Source organism: Mandrillus leucophaeus, unplaced genomic scaffold (assembly GCF_000951045.1).
Source record: "Mandrillus leucophaeus isolate KB7577 unplaced genomic scaffold, Mleu.le_1.0 Scaffold290, whole genome shotgun sequence".
NCBI classification, from domain to species: domain Eukaryota; kingdom Metazoa; phylum Chordata; class Mammalia; order Primates; family Cercopithecidae; genus Mandrillus; species Mandrillus leucophaeus.
Window position 1 is genome coordinate 1842134 of NW_012103032.1, and position 5712 is coordinate 1847845.

Genomic DNA, 5712 nt, shown 5'->3' on the forward strand with positions numbered 1-5712 from the left:
AGCCGAGATTGTGCCACTGCACTCTAGCCTGGGCAACACAGCGAGACTCCATCTCAAAAAAAAAAAAAAAAAAAGCCGGGCGCGGTGGTTCAAGCCTGTAATCCCAGCACTTTGGGAGGCTGAGACGGGCGGATCACGAGATCAGGAGATCGAGACCATCCTGGCTAACACGGTGAAACCCTGTCTCTACTATAAAACACACACACACACACACACACACACACACACACACACACACAAAAAGAAGAAAGAAGAAAGGCCGGCTGGGCACGGTGGCTCACGTCTGTAATCCCAGCACTTTGGGAGGCCGAGGCAGGTGGATCACTTGAGGTTGGGAGTTCGAGACCAGCCTGACCAACATGGAGAAATGCTCTCTCTACTAAAAAATACAAAATTAGCGGAGCATGGTGCTGCATGTCTGTAATACCTGCTACTTGGGAGGTTGAGGCGGGAGAATCGCTTGAACCTGGGATGGGGAGGTTGCAGTGAGCTGAGATTGTGCCATTGCACTGTAGCCTAGGCAACGAGAGCAAAACTTAGTCTCAAAAAAAAAAAAAAAAAAAAAAAAGAAAAGAAAAGCCAAGTGCAGAGGCTCATGCCTGTCATCCCAACACCTTGGGAGGCAGGGGTGGGAGAATTACTTGAGGCCAGGAGTCCGAGTCACCCTGGGCAACATTGCAAGGCCCCATCTGCACAAAAAAAGAAAAAAAATTAGCTGGGTGTGGTGGCATGCAGCTGTAGTCCTAGTTACTTTCGAGGCTGAGGAGGGAGGATCACTTGAGCCCAACAGTTATAGACTGCAGTGAGCTATGATCATGCCACTGCACTCCAACCTGGGTGACAGAGCAAGATGTGGGGTAAAAATAAATAAATAAATAAATAAGAGGCTGGGCCAGGTGGCTCACACCTATAATCCCAGCACTTTGGGAGGCCAAGGCAGGTAGATCATCTGAGCCCAGGAATTTGAGACCAGCCTGGGTAATGTAGCGAAATCTGGTCTCTACAAAAAATACAAAAAATTAGCTGGATGTGGTGTTGCATGCCTAGGGTCCCAGCTACTTGGAAGGCTGAGGTGGAAGGATCTCTTGAGCCCGGGAGGTTGAGGCTGCAGTGAGCCATGTTTGTGCCAATGCACTCCAGCCTTGGTGACTGAGGGAGATCCCGTAAAAAAAAAAAAAAAAAAAAGTTAAATCCCAGATCTATTCCTTAGTTGCAGAGTCTGCAGAAGAAATAACTGAGGGGCTGGGCACCTCAAAGTGTAATCCCAGCACTTTTGGAGGCTGAGGCAGGTGGATCACCTGAGGTCAGGAGTTCAAGACCACCCTGGCCAACACGGTGAAACCCCGTCTCTACTAAAAATACAAAAATTAGCCGGGTATGGTGGCAGTGCCTATAATCCAACTACTCGGAGACTGAAGCAGGAGAATCACTTGAACTTGGGGGGTGGAGGTTGCAGTGAGCCGAGATTGCGCCACTTCACTCCAGCCTGGAAAGAGTGAAACTCAAAAAACAAAACAAAAAAAGATATAACTGAGGGCTCACTGTGGCTCTCGGGACCTGGCAGGTGGGCTGGGGGCTTGGTCCTGGGGTAGCCTGGTGCTTCTCTCCACATTCCTTCCCAGGCAGGGCAACTGTGCAGCTAGGACAGGGAAGACCAGTGGGAAGTAGGGGCTGTGACCACTTGGGCACAAGATCAGCTGGCCCAGGTGTGAGAGATTCAGGTTTCCAGGTCCCCTTCTCTGGCTCCCAGCATCAGTAGAAAACGTCAGACTAGACCCACAAGGGCCTCCCTGCCAGCACTCGGCTGCCTTCGCATTGCCCCGAAATAGCCCTGTCCACTCCTTCCCACAAACTCTCACGCCTAGAGCAACTGAGAAGGAGGGCCTGGGTATCCTGGTCCCAACCCAGCGTGTCCAGCGCACTCACTGCTGGATGTGCTGTGTGGCTCTCAGAAAATCACACCCTTTCTGGGTGTCCCATCCTACCCTCTTTCTCCAGCCTCCCCCTGAAGTTGGAGGGCCCCTGCAGACTGTGGGAGCACAGCCAGCAATAGCCAACCAAGGGAGAGGCGGCCTTGAAAGGGGCTCCCTCCCTCTCTCTCTCCCTCCTCACTTTCTCTTTTCCTCTCGCACGTTCGTGGCTTATAAGCACGCTGTCTTTGTGCAGGAAACCTTTTTACAGCCTTTAAAGCAGGGTTGATCACAGCTATTCCCATTTGAGTGATGGTGCAGCTCCGAGAGGGGACTTACCTTAGATGCTACAGCCAGACTAGACACTGACCGGGAATGAGAAGTTCCCAAGCCCAGCTGTCAGGCTCTTCCCTGCAAACCACCTGCTCTAGTTGCCAGGGAACTCCGGAAAGGGGAGCTCAGTGTCTGCCCCAGCCCAGCCCCTATCCTGGCGAACTGGCCATTAGTCAGTCGGCGGCCTCCCCCAGAGAGTCCCTGCTGGGGCACTGTAATGCCTCAGAAGCCAGAAAGTTGCTCCCACCCCCAGCAAAAGGGGGGCTCTGCCTTGTATTTCTCAGGGGTTCACTTCACCTTCCGCCTCCAGAGGTCCCTCCTCACTATGATGGGGGGCAGGGGTCGAGGCAGAAGCTCCTATCCTGCGGGCTTCTCATTCCAGATCTGTGCTGGCCCAATGTGATAGCTCCCGCCACATGTGGCTTCAGGGCACCTGGAATGTGGCTAGTGCCACGTGCTGAAATGATATTTTAGATACATTGGGTTAAGTTAAAAAATATTAAATTGAGGCCTGGTACAGTGGCTCACACCTGTAATCTCAGCACTTTGGGAGGCCGAGGTGGGTGGATCACCTGAGGTCAGGAGTTTGAGACCAGCCTGACTAACATGAAGAAACTCCGTCTCTACTAAAAATACAAAATTAGCCGGGCGTGGTGGTGCATGCCAGCAATCCCAGCTACTCAGGAAGCTGAGGCAGTAGAATCGCTTGAACCTGGGAGGTGGAGGTTGCAGTGAGCCGAAGTTGTGCCACTGCACTCCTGACTGGGCAACAAGAATGAAACTCCGTCTCAAAAAAAAAAAAAAATTATATATAATATATATATATTTAATTTGAAGTGTTTCTTTTTACTTTTTACTTTTTTTTTTTTTTAGACAGGGTCTCACTCTGCTGCCCAGAGTGCAGTGGTGCAATCACAGCTCACTGCAGTTTCAACCTCCTGGGATCAAGTGATCCTCTCAGCTCAGCCTCTCATGTAGCTGAGACTACAGCTATGTGCCACCACTCCTGGCTAATATTTCTGTAGACGCGACGTATCCCTCTGTTGCCCAGGCTGGTCTTGAACTGATCCTCCTGCCTCAGCCTCCCAAAGTGTTGGGATTACAGGCATGAACACCATACCTGGCCTGTTTTTACCTTTTAAAATGTGACTATTAGAACATTTAACAGTACATTGGCCAGGCGCGGTGGCTCATGCCCGTATCCCAGCACTTTGGGAGGCCAAGGCAGGCAGATCACCTGAGGTTGGGAGTTCGAGACCAGCCTGACCAATATGGGGAAACCCCATCTCTACAAAAATTACAAAATTAGCCGGGCATGGTGGCACATGCCTGTAATCCCAGCTACCCGGGAGGCTGACGCAGAACAATTACTTGAACCCAGGAGGCGGAGGTTGTAGTGAGCAGAGATTGCGCCATTGCACTCCAGCCTGGGCAACAAGAGCGAAACTCCATCTCCAAAAAAAAAAGAACATTTAACAGTACATATATGAGCTGGGTGCAGTGGCTCATTCCTGTAATCTCAACATTTTGGGAGACTGAGGTGGGAGGATCACCTGAGGCCAGGAATTTGAAACCAGTTCGGGCAACATAGCGAGACTCCCATCTCTACAAAAAATACAAACAAATAAACTAACAAAAAATCCCCCAAAACTAGCCAGGTGCTCAGGAGGCTAAGGTGAGAGGATCGCTTGAGCCCAGGAGGTTGAGGCCGTAATGAGCTGTGATTGTGCCACTGCACTGCAGCCTGGGCCACAGAGGGAGACCTTGTCTCTAAAACAAATTAATTAAAAAAAATTTTTTTAAGTGCATAGGTGGCTCTCAGTGTATTTCTACTGGGCAGGGCTCCCCAGATAGCAATAGCCCCTCAGCCCTGTCCAGTGTTTTGTATAATCTCATTTAAAAACTCTGAGACCAGTGGGATGGGGGACGCCTGCCTCTATTTTACAGACAAGGAAGGTGATACTCTATGAGGTCAGATGACTTGGTCAAGGTCATATAGCCAGGAAGGGGTGGAGGCCCAGGTTTTCCTGACTCTAGATCTGAGACAATCCAGAGAGATGTACCTGCTTCCCATGGGCATTGACCCACACTGGATCACTCACTACCCCCAGCCCCTGCTGCAGCCACTGCCCCTTCCCCACACTCTAGGAATCTTCCACTAGAAACAGCTCCCTGACAAATTCCATTAAGATGAATGCCTCTTGGGCCTCTGTTGAAGCTGGAGTCTTGATTTGAGTTAGACTCTGTGGCTTACGATTCCCCGTCAAAGCTGGTACCTTTGCCCTGCAACTAAAGGCATGGCTCCTTTGTACCTGCTGCCACTCACACACATCAGGGTAGAAGAAGCAATGGCCACTGCTCCCTGGAACATGCCCATTTCTCTCCCACCCATGCTCCTCCACCTGGGTTCCGCCTTATCTAGCTACTCCTTGAAGATGGGCATATTCAGTGATGCTAGGGGACTGTTTCTTTAATTTCCCCCCGTCTGTCCCTGGAACGTGATAAAAATACCCAGCATTGATCTTTTTTTCTTCCCTTTCTGCCAGGGTAATGTTTACCCAGGTGTCAATCAGAAGAAGAATTTGGCTTCCTAATTTCTCTTCTCCTCCCTGGGGGCCGCACATCTCCCCGCCTCGCATGGACACTGAGCTGGAATCAAGGTTACTAATAATCCCCCAGCACACACAGACACCGGGAGCACATATATTAAAGTCACATATTGATTTATATTTTCGGGTCCCTCTGCCTTTCTGCCCAGCCTCAGCCTTTCTCTCTGCCAAGGAGAAAAAAGAATTACACAGCTATATTTATCGCCAAGATGTTTAGTGTAAAGAGCATTGTGTCCGAAGGTAATTCCCGTCCCCCCACCCTCTTTGGGGGTATTTTAAAAAAATAGTGTGACATTGCCTATCCATAAACATTTATCTTTTTGCTGTTCGTTCTTTCAATTTTCCCTGAGGGAACCAATGAGAGATTTAAGGTAGACTGTCAGAAGGACTTCCTGGCTTGACAAATGGTGGGCTGCCATCCCCAAAGAGGCTGGTGGGGTTGTTTTGCCAGCAGAGATAATCATGTTGCAGGTAGGGGTGGGGTGGGTAAGAGTGAGTGTAGAAGGCAGAGCAATGAATTCAGCAGTCTCTAGAGGTCACCCTAGGCTGGGTGTGGTGGCTCATGCCTATAATCCCAGCATTTTGAGAGGCTGAGACGGGAGCATCACTTGAGGCCAGGAGTTTGAAACCAGCCTGGGCAACATGGTAAGACCCTAAAAGAAAAAGAAAAAATTAGCAATGCATTATGATGGTGCACATCTGTAGTCCTAGCTATTCAGGAGGGTCACTTGGGCCTAGAAGTTCAAGGTTACAGTGAGCTATGATGGCTCTGCTGCACTCTCATTTGGGTGACAGAGTGAGATCCTGTCTCTAAAAAAATAAAAATAATAATAAAAGTTCGGACACCGTGGCTCACACCT